Genomic DNA, 12,318 nt, shown 5'->3' on the forward strand with positions numbered 1-12,318 from the left:
ATATAACCTACAAAGGCACACAGGTCTAAAGGAAATTCCCAAGTAGTCCAGTGGTTAAGACGGCTACATTATTAGCCCTTTACGCTTCGCTTCGATAAAATATTTGTTAAATTTGTAAAACATCATGTCCTATAATGCTTCCCGCAAGGTTAACTGACCTGAACTGTAGGTCTAAATTCTTTGTAATAGACATAAAGGGGTATATAATCAGTGTATAAAATAACATCAGCACAGATATTATATTATAGGTACATGCAAGCCAAGTATTCACGACACCCACCGTCTCGCAGCGCCTTCACTGTAAAAATTGTGGATCCGAATATTATTTTGAGCGTGAAGGCCATATACTAACAGTGTTACACGGAATTTTATTTTTAGGAATTTTGAAAAAATTGGCTCGGATCTTGGATGTTTATCTATATATGTATTTGTTATAAAATATAGTATCGTTGAGTTAGTATCCCATAACACAAGTCTCGAACTTACTTTGGGGCTAGCTCAATCTGTGTGATTTGTCAGTATTTATTTATTTTATTATTTATTTATTTACTATACTTATATTCGGTGGTAGGTATTTCCATTTGATCTTTAATTTATGGTTATAAGTTCACATGCGGGGAAATTATGCGGTTTGTGGGGTCAATTTGGGGTCATCCCCAAAGGTCAGCCGGTGACCGATAACGAAAGCGGCCTTCTGTGAAAACGCCAACGTGTCAATTCTGTCACCAAGTTGAGTTTGTTATAAAATAGTACTTCTCGCAGACTTAGGGCGCATAAATAAATAAATAAAATATATATGGATAAATCACATACATTGAGTTGGCCCCAAAGTAGCGAGACTTGTGGGATAAACTCAACGACATATATTTTATAACATATACATATATAGATAAATATCCAAGACCCAGGTCAATATGAAAAAGTTCATTTTCCATTTTGACCTGACCGGGGATCGAACCCGCGACCTCTAGTGTAGCAGTCCGGCGTGATGACTGATCATTGCTCAGACGCGTTAAGTTGCGACGACGCACCACGTTTTAGCTTCGTCGTGTTCCGTTGTTTTCCGAGAACGAACGAACTTAGAAATTGTATGATGTTTCGATGCACGTCAACTCATGTCAGGATCAAACCCCATAGAAAACCAACGGAGCTGCAGCGTGGTGCGTCGTCGAAATTGTTGTATTTTAATGTATATAATCTAAATGTCATTGCCATCATCGCGTCCCGCCGAAACAGGAGCTACACAAACAAAATTCCAGCCGCTTTTGTACACAAAGAGTGCGGGTTTGATGCCCGGCAGTGACCGGACCGTGGGCTGTCGCCATTTTTGTTGGCGCTGAGCCAACTGACCGCGGCACGCGTGTGTCGATATACAGGGTAATTATTTTTATATTTAAACATAGTAAAAATCATTTATTCGACCAAAATCTAAATATAGTAAACCAATCATCATATATTAAATATATAGGACAAATCACACAGATTGAGCTAGCCCCAAAGTAAGTTCGAGACTTGTGTTATGGGATACTAACTCAACGATACTATATTTACACATCCAAGACCCGGATCAATCAGAAAAAGATCATTTTCCATCATGACCCGACCGGGGATCGAACCTGAGACCTCTCGGTTCAGAGGCAAGCACTTTACCACTGCGCCACTGAGGTCGTCATATAAATAAAATCATGGAAAACTTACAAAATTTCATATTTCTTATAATCTGTGATAAAAATTGTGTTTTGCATTTTTAGTAAAATCTAGCACAAGTAAGAAAAAATACAATATTTGGAGACTATCAAGCATTATTTAATCACCCTGTACAACTATTAGCCGTAAAGCGCATCAACTCTTTGGAAAACTTTATTTTCGCCGGACGTCGGCTGGCCGCCGCCCGGCTCAAACTACAGTGAGTGTAGAAAACAAGCAATCATGTTTAGTTTATCAAAAGTGACATATAGAATATTCTTTATTTCTTTGCTTGTTTATGGCGAATCTGAAAAAAAAAAACTTTTCTTTCTAAAAGCATAGTTTTTTTCGAACAATCAGTCGATTGTTTCATCGATGGTTTCATCAGAAACTGCATCAGTCAGCTCTTTGGCTTATTACTATAAAATAGATATACTGGAAATAAAATTAACTGAATATCTTGTAACTCCAATATTTTATTGTATTTTTTAAATTTCAATTCTTCGCTTCAAAAGTTGGAAAGTGGTCTGAGGAAAAGGAAACGACAGATTTTTCTCAGATAAAAGAAAGAGACAGAGCGAGCGGTTTCCTTAAAAGATTTGAAGTCTTATCTGTGTACGCACGTTATTTCAAATATCCACAAATAGTAGGCATTCGGCGACTTGACTGCACAAATAAATGCAATAATTCTTGTCGCAGTTTATTTTTGTAACGGCTTAATTTTAGTATAGGTGCCTACATATTAGTGATGTTTTTATCGAGAAATTTCGAAAATGAACCAATATAATTGCAAAAAATTACCGCGTAGATGGAATTATCCTTGTTTACATTGTTACAGATTTAAATATATTATTGATTTTGATGATTTTTTTTTTATAAACAATAATAGGTGGGATTTTTTTATTATCTGATTTTAGCATATTTGGGTGGAAAATTTAAAGTTAAAACCCTCCACATTGACACAGTCCTACTAAGATAAGAAACGATATTTTTCTTAGCAAATACGGTTGCGTTATATTAGCGATAGATATAATGTTTCAATTAAGACACCAAACAAAACAACCATAAACAAAGCGTTCTACAAATCTATGGTCAATAAACAACAACGGTAAACACGAATTAGCATAGGGCATAACAATAATATTACTTTATGAGAGACGGCGCGGGGCAAGCTTGTACTAATTGCTAGTTGTCACAGGGTTTATGATCACATCGATAAATATTTAATTTATAAATTATCATCTATAGCTTAATCAATACACCACACCTAATTACACGTACCAGATTGAAATGAAAGAACTTTTTTATTTCTTTTCAGTCTGACTGGTCGGGCTGGGAGCGACATTAAAACATAGATTGTACCAGCTGATTTTCCTCCCGCGTAGATTGTAAAAGTCAATCAAGGGAAAGGTCTATAAACTAGAGATTCTATCCATAGGCGATGAGCTAGTAACCAGGAACAATATAATGTCCGTTCTACCAATAAGCGCACGGCATAACAGTTCTATCTACCCCGTAAGAAATATCTGACGTAACGTGACGTGCAAGTGTATTATGCCTTTATGTCCTTTCATTTCATGATTGCATTCAATCAAGGTGTTGGTATGGACAGGTTTCAGTACTATAGAATGAACAACCCCATACAATGTAAATTCATTTTATTCCACAATTAGTCCTGCGTTTTCTGAAAAATTATCGCAGGTACATCACAATGGTGTGAAAACGTCTCACAAGGCCCCTACATGTTAGATCCATGTCCCCAAGGGACTGGGCCACGACGGGTTAAATCGACGGGTTTCTAGGGTTAAGTAACGGGATTTAACCCTAGAAACAAAATAATCATATAATACTATGGTACATATTTCCGCGATGGTGATCAGAAATTTATTGACGACAAAGTCGTCGATATAAACAATGTATATTTCCTATATTAATTTTAATCAGAAGTCTTATACATAGATTTGATGGACCTCTTCGGAATAAAATGAATTGGCGGGCGTGCATAATCGGCGATCGGTGCCCACGCGCACCAGGACTCGGCCAGCATCGCCGGTCTATGAATATTCAGGAAGTACCGCCGGCGTGGGAGGGATCTTGTACGGGACTTTTGTGGAATATTTATTTAAGTATATATCCCACTATATGTGATGGAATATGTATCCCATCACACACATAACGTTTGCGATTAGTGATGCGAAGAGGTGGTGGCTATCACCATCGAATAACACCACCGTGTGCGTCGAATGGTCGTCCTGCCTGCGTCGAGTGAGTTTGTATACCAACCTAACAAATGTTATTTCTCACTTGGAAAGTCATCAACAGGCAGAGGACCCAGAAGGGTCGTTGTAATAGCAACTTGGTGCTGCATCCTCAAGGACAGCACACAGTGCTCGTGCGGAGATCTGCTGTAGACCACGCCTCACTAGCTTGAGTGTCCATCAATTTTATATCACAAGCATGCTGGTATCAAGTATGTATCAATAGGATTCCATTTTCAAATTTTAATTCAAAATTCTTTATTCAATATAGGATGATATACATCACTTATTGACGTCAAAAACTTTCAAAAAGGTGTACTTAGAAATAGATCTATCTTTTCATCAATTATAAAGGCTTCTAGCTCGTGGACTATACCGCGCATGGTGCAACGGTCTAAAATTTGGATGAACCAAAACAATTAATCATTCAATTTTCAAATATCAATTAAAGAAATTTATATTTCAATTTGATTGAACTATAAAAATAAAACTAAATAAATAAAATTAAAACTAAAATAATTAAACTTATACTAAACACTTACAAATTAAATATTTACAAAAATGCCAGTCCAGTTAATTGATCGAAAATCCTTACATATAACACAGCAAAGTCCTCTACCGCGACTGTTTGTCTGTTCGCGATATAAACTCAAAAACTACTGCACGGATTTTCATGCGGCTTTCATCTATAGAATGAGTGATTATTGAGGAAGATTTAGGGGTCTAATTTATTATGTTTTTACCCGAGCGAAGCTGGAATGGGCCGCTAGTAAAATATAAATGAAGACTAGGAGTAATTTCATTATATTATCTTAATTATATTTTATATCCTAGCCTTAATTTACATTTTACTAATTTTACTAGCTTTTGCCCACAACTTCGTATGTGAGTAAAAATCTGTTTGCCGTGGGAATTTCAAGAAATCCCTTCTTAGTGCTCCCCTACACTGTGCTAGGAACCTACACACCGAATTTCAGCTTTCTACGCCCAGTAGTTTCGACTGTGCGTTGTCGCATGTTAATGCAAGTGTTTTATATTATATAGATTTATTATAAATTGAATGGCTCCAAGCTTCTTCAATAATTTTCTTAGACAATATAATGAAAGGGTCCCTAGCTCTTGGACTATAACGCGCATGGTGCAACGGCCAAGCTGTTTAGGAAGGCCACAGTCGTTATCGGTCAGCGCGCGACCTTTGAAGACGAGCTGCGCCGGGCTGTGAGAAGCACATTCCGAAATATCTGACCTGGGGTAAAGGATCTTTTAGTTGCGCAAGTGCAAATGCGAGGTTGTGTTTTGTGTATTATGGAAAATATATAGTTATTCCTAGCAAATAGCTATAATATTTATTACAAGCTGCGTTGTCTACTGTTCCAACCGCGCTGTTTGACCACGGGTCCACAGTGATGTGCCCACATCTCCAAAATGAGACGGGGGTGTTCCCCTTAAATGGAAACGTTAGGGAAAGTTATGATTATTAATATTTTATTTTTGTCACGTCTAAGAGCTTATAAAATAACTGTATTTAATTAGTGCTAATTATTAGAGAAAAGAAAACAACCTGTCTGATATTTGTCTTTATGTCTCTATTTGTTAAAAAGGATCGAGACCGATTGGAGGCTTTCGAAATGTGGTGTTGGAGACGAATTAAGAAAATAAACTGGACAGAAAAGAAGACAAATGCAGAAGTATTAGACCTAGAAAAAGAACGTTATTAAAAGTTAAAGAGTTGAGGCGTGGAAAAATGGTTCGCCACCTTGTGCGACACGATAATCCAATTAAAAACATAAATAGAAGCGAAAAGAGGAAATGGAAAGCCAAGAAGGGCTTATATGGACCAAATAAAGGAGACGGCAAGATTGATGTCTTACAGGGAGGTCAATGGCTGAAGATAGAAAGAGATGGAACTCCACCGACAAGAACGACGTTCTTAAATGATGATATTTGTCTAGACTGTAATAAAATTCACCTACTTCCACTTGTCTTAAAAAGATGAAATTTCTCACGTCGCTTCAGATTCCATTATATTGCATAATTATGATAGACATAACCGGATGGTACACCCAGGATCGGTTCTTAACGAGGGAACTTCTTAACGGTTTCCAGTGGGATGTATAGACATGTTTTTTTTATATGACACTAGCTTTTGCCCACACCTTCGTATGTGAATAAAAATCCGTTTCTCGTGGGAATTTCAGGAAATCCCTTCTTAATGCTCCCCTACACTGTCCTAGGAACCTACACACCAAATTTCAGCGTTGTTTGTCAGTCAGTCAGTCACTCAGTAACGCAAGAGTTTTATATAGGTACATAGATTGTCGCGCGTTTGAAAGCAACACGATTTCTCTAACGACAATAAAAAAGCTTATAGCAAAATGAAAAGGTATTTTCCATAGGATAGGTATCGAAATACATCGCTAATGCCTAACCCAATATAGAACAACGCATACGGCCATCGCCCACGCTCAGCGCACAATAGCCGATATTAAAACATTATTCAACTGGCCATTACCATAATAAATGTTAATAAAGTCGGGACACATGCACAATTGCACATTACTTGCATTTAATCATACGTTGTATTGGTTTAGCCCATGTTCTTTGATTAACTGTTCTCTGTGATATGATATTTTAGTTACTATCAATTTTATATTTATACATAAACCTTAATATATACGAAAACCTTAATTTTGAATCATATTATAAAAACCAGTATCAAAATCTTTAAGTTTTAAACTTAGTTTCAAAGATCTAAGCATACCTACATATATACAGATATACAGCGGGAAGGGACTTCGTTTTATACTATGTATGTAGTGATACTGATAATTCTACTAATATTATCAATGCGAAAGTTTGTGATGATGTATATGTGTGTGTGTATGTTAGTTGCTCTTTCACGCAAAATCTACTGGACGGATTGTTATGAAATTTGGTACACGGGTAGAATATAAACTGGAATAACAAATAGGGTATTTTTATCCCTGAATTCCCACGGGTGCGAAGTCCCGGGGCGCAGCTAGTAATTTGTATATCCAAAAAAATTTACAGACTCCTAAACGGCGATATTCCCGATCCGACACGAAATTGTTATAATTTCATTTGCTGACTGCCTCTCACGCTTGCCTGGTTTTCAGAAATGGGTTATTCCCATCACGGTTATGGCCTATAGGTTGGGTGAATCGTTAAAACCAGAGGTCGAGCGGTCAGCGGTGGGTGCCGAGGTGAGGCACGATGGCCGTTAAATGTCACTGTCCCATTGCGGGGCACAGTGTTATTCTATCCGCGAACAGTTCGCCAAACTTTGGCAGCATCCTGTATATTGCTGGTTTTTCATTGCGGTAAACAAGAGCACTCATACAAACTGTGCAATGTCCATTCGCCAATTCGCATTGCTATCTCTCCGAGTTCGGAGATACTATATATATATATATATATATATATATATATATATATATATAACAAGAGCACTCATACAAACTGTGCAATGTCCATTCGCCAATTCGCATTGCTATCTCTCCGAGTTCGGAGATACTATATATATATATATATATATATATATATATATATATATATATATATATATCTACCCCGTGTCCTTTTTGGTCATTAGAACAAAGAGGTGCGATGCGATACGACATGAAAATATCAAATGTAAGGATGTTACTGTATGCATATGGCTGTATACTGTGTAGACTATACACTGTGTACACTATATAGCACACTGATCTATGAAAAATTTCAAGAAAATTATATGTGTAAATTAAGCATGCGAGACCGATAAACTTTCGGCTTTATAATAATAGTGAAATATAATAATTTGTCGAAGTATTGAAAAAAAAAACAAACCAACCAAACTATTCAACATTATAACACTTGACATTCAAACTGATTCCTGACTCATTCACTCGTGCTGACCACAGAAGCTGTCATTTATCCAAAACCTCTGACCGGAAGGTCTCTTACTGACAGGCGGATGCCGACCAGAGACGCTCACGCTTGACCTTTGGACATTCACATTGCAAACATAGCTAACCTCAAAGATAATATTTAATTCGTAATAATGATTGTCAATGATCTGACAACTAGGGACGCTCAATGGCTGAGGAATAAATATAAATAAATATATTACGACAAATTACACAGATTGAGCTAACCCTAAAGTAAGTTCTAGACTTGTGTTATGGGATACTAACTCTACGATACTATATTTTATAACATATACATATATAGGTAAACATCCAAGACCCGAGCCAATCAGAAAAAGATCATTTTTCATCATGACCCGATCCGAACACGGGACCTCTCGGTTCAGAGGCGAGCACTTTACCACTGCGCCACCGAGGTCGTCGTCGTCGAGGAAGAAGCCTGGAAAACGATTTTTTTCAAATTTTAACAAAGACAAGAATCAGTTTTATTATCGGCCTTTAAAATAAGTAATCTATACTGTGGTAATGTAATCAAATCATATGAATGATTGATTTTGGAAATGATTTCACCCTCATGAAAATTGATGGATCGTAATGACAGCGCGGCCGCAGCGGCCGTAACGCTCTGAGAACCTCCAGCCACACACGGCACGGTTGCTCTTTCTACACATATTTCATCTTTGTCAACACAAGATTATTTACTTACAATTGACAATCGCAGAAACCGCTACGTTACATATTCAGTGCGCGGACAATTTTCGTCGCGGAATATTTTGAATAATAACCATTAAAATTCAATATGTACTTGTTGCAATAAATCTTCGCAGAAGGCTATCTTCTCCAGCACATCTGATCCAGAATACTTACAATAGTTGAATTGGCTTCGAATATGCCTTACTGGGCTAAGGCAATTTTGCTGGAATTTGACACATTCATACATAAACATTATGCTTTTGCTTCGGTGGTCGTGGCAATTCTGTACGCTAATTCTTCATTGTTTTTCCTAATGGCTGAGGGTCGTGGTCATTACGTGGAATGAAACACACACAACAACTTTCTTGGACTATTAATGGAGTGGTTTGCCTTCTCCATTTCACACAAAATAATGAAGCAGTGTGCAGGTTTTCTAACGATGTTTTCCTTCACCGGAAGCAGGTGATGGTCTATGAAAACTACAAAACATTGACAGATTGTTATACAAACTCATGTGATACGAGTAGGATTCGAACATTTGACCTTTCGGTATCACAGGCGTCACATTTACACTACCACTGCTTCATGCGTATGTATATATATATATTTTAATACATAATCTGCATTATATAATATTCCAAGATGATTATAACAACTAGCCGATGTTGTTGTTCATGCTAAAACCATGAATTTCATATTTTATATAAGACCATTGGAGCCATGCCTCATTGCTCAGTCGTGGTCCGTTGCGACGACGCAGCACGGCTCCGTTGTTTTCTAGGTATAGGTTTTAACACTGACGTACATCGAAACTTTATACAATTTCTGCGTCGTTCCGCGTTGTCTGTCGACGGACGCAATACGACGGAGCGCGACTGAGCAAATGGGCATAGATTAAAGTCAAAAATTTATTCATAAATTCAGATCTTCACAAAAATTTTTCCTTATTTTAATATGGATAATGCTTAAGGTGATATAGAAATTATTACAAATGGACTTCAAATAAGTTATTATTATTGAAATTATTAATTAAATTTTTATTATTGACTTCAAATAAATAAATGACCAATCATGTCATGCAATGGCCTATTTATTATAAGTGAATATCTGTTTGTTTTAACCATTTACGAGTATAATAACAATTTTATTGCTTGTTTCTTGAAGGTGTCGTAAAATTTTATAGACAGCGCTCAGTTATCCGGCTTTCGCTAACAAAATTTTCGATAATCTAAAATAGGCAAATGTTCACTTAAGGCTTATTATGAGGCACATAAATTAGATTAATATATTAGTGACGTGTGGTTTCCGCCCTTTAATAGGACCACTCCGTACTCCGTAACTCACGAACGCTTAGGTACCTACCTCTTTATAATAATAGTGCCTATAGATAAATCTATAGATTTACGCTAGCCAGGCTTCGCGGTGTCACAGCACCGAAATAGCATATCTGAAGACGTATAACCTCTTTAGGAATGCTTGTATTGCCTATAAGCTGCAAGGCTTCGTCGAGTCGAACGACATCCATGTGAGGATAATGAAATGATCCTATTTTAGGGCGCCACCACACGTGACAACCTTTGCTACGTTGTCAATCTACCTTAATAAGGAACTTATTTGTTCTTTTTACATACAAAGTAATGTTAAACAGACAAAGAAGTGACTTGCTAAATTACCTAGGTACAGTCAACAGCAAACTAAGCTATCCAAAATCATTGCAAATTCGCCGCTATTGCCGGTGCAGAGAGCACTCTGCAGGTAGCTTGAGGTGCGGTTGATTGTACGTACCTATAATTTTATCCGTGACATTGAGTGAATTTAGTGTACAGTCCCAATGGCAACAAGAGCGTGTAACATAACAGTGACATGAAGCTTAATTATTCCATGGACTGACGCAAACCAGGGGGGAAAGGCCAAGCGAGATTCATAACTTACCTACAAGCAAAACAATGCCACAGTCTAACAAACATCCATACAAATCCACAATAATTTCAACAGCTCGCTAACGAGATGTGGGATATTTAAAATAGGATAGAACATCTTAAGGTCACCTGTGCTAGCACACGTCTCAAACTCGAAAGGTCGCAGAGGTCAAGGTTAGAGGTCAAACTGGTACGGAGGTCAATTTTACATTGTCATGTAGATTTTCTGTTTTTGTCCATGTGTATTGTATGAAAATGCTTACACGATGAGTGACTGATGAAGTCTTAAAGACACAATGGTTTACCAGAAATGTTAGTAGCTGCCGTGACCTTTGGAGATTTGAGGACGTTTGAACTCAAAAGAATCCATTTTGCATTCAAATACCTACATAGATCTAAGTGTTCAAAGTATGTATCTTAGGAAGTCCAAACACTTAGATTCGGCTTCAATCGTTTAGAAAAACATTTCTTTATTACTAAAGTGCATTAAAATTTCAAACAATGCTTCCTAAACACATTAGCTATTTTCAAACACAGTTTTCATTTTGGGTGGACATTGTTTCTCAAATGTTTTTGCATCTAAACGACTATTAGTGTTTGGCTGCGACGTCTAGAGCCAATCTCAAATACGTATATATTAGATTGTCCATATATATAATTGTTATAAAAAAAGCCCACAGCTAAATTCCGCGTCGAAAAGTATGGATGCCTTACTTTTACATATTATTAATGTTACTTACATAAAAAATACTGGAAAATCAACTGCAATTAAAAATATATTCATCCCAAAGATTTTACTCACAAGCCTAAACACTAAACCATATTTTCCATATAGGTAATAATTTTAGTTACAAATAAACGTGTTAAGAGATAGACTGTAAATAGATATATGACTCAATAGCGATTAGTATAAGGTAGTGCGTAATCATTCAATTCAAATCCAATCACAAAGCAAGAAGAACGCATGATAAAAATAAAACGCTACGTAAACGTGACGTCACGCGACGCGACTGCGCGGTGTAATCATCCGCAGCGTTCTATTCACCGGCGCGCTTTATAACTTATTTTTTCGTCACTGCTCACAAGTCTTCGGTAGTATAGTGGTCAGTATCCCCGCCTGTCACGCGGGAGACCGGGGTTCGATTCCCCGCCGGAGAGATCCTTTTTTTTTGTTTTTTATTGTTTTGTTTTGCTGTGTTTGTGTTTTATTTAGGACTTTAATACGGGTTTTAACTCAAACTGTATGTTGAACATATAAATTGTAAATAAAGTATAGTAGTTATGTAACACCAAATAAATTTAAAGAAATTCGAATATTGGGAAAATACTTAACACATTTGAGTTGTAAACTTCATTGTTAATGAATTGTTGTAAACTTCATTGCTAAAGAATGAATCTAACTTCCTAAAAGTGATGAAAATAATTCTTCTGTAGTTCCGGAGACAACCCTACAAACAAACATACCCATCGTCTTTAAATTAAAAGTGTAATAGATTTATCTATACATAAAAATGTTAGCCTTATTTTTAACGTTTTATTTTTAGCAACAAAATCTTCTGAAGCAAGTCCATGGAACATTGCCCTGGTTTCGGAAGTCTATGAGAACTGATGGTATCAGTCTGATGCCGGTCTGATTGTGGGGGGAGACACGTGAGGTTCGGATGTGTCGTGACGGGAGGCAAGTGGCTATTGTTATGACAAGAGCCGTCTTTGAATTGTATTAATAGTTGAGAGAAATTTGAAGACATTTTTGAGCTAAAATATGACGTTGAAGAAATTACTTAGATACTACTTACCTATTCATATTCATCATAGTGAATACTTATCCTAATA

The 12,318-nt window shown here is 36.8% G+C and overlaps 1 non-coding gene across 1 annotated transcript; it reads left to right on the forward strand.

Moving 5' to 3' along the window:
* The first annotated feature begins 11,571 nt into the window (after positions 1-11,571).
* Positions 11,572-11,643, forward strand: TRNAD-GUC (transfer RNA aspartic acid (anticodon GUC)). Its single transcript has one exon. It is a non-coding gene; the product is annotated as a tRNA-Asp (tRNA).
* Positions 11,644-12,318: the final 675 nt, after the last annotated feature.

The sequence above is a fragment of the Plodia interpunctella genome, chromosome 12 (genome assembly GCF_027563975.2).
Source record: "Plodia interpunctella isolate USDA-ARS_2022_Savannah chromosome 12, ilPloInte3.2, whole genome shotgun sequence".
Classification (NCBI taxonomy): domain Eukaryota; kingdom Metazoa; phylum Arthropoda; class Insecta; order Lepidoptera; family Pyralidae; genus Plodia; species Plodia interpunctella.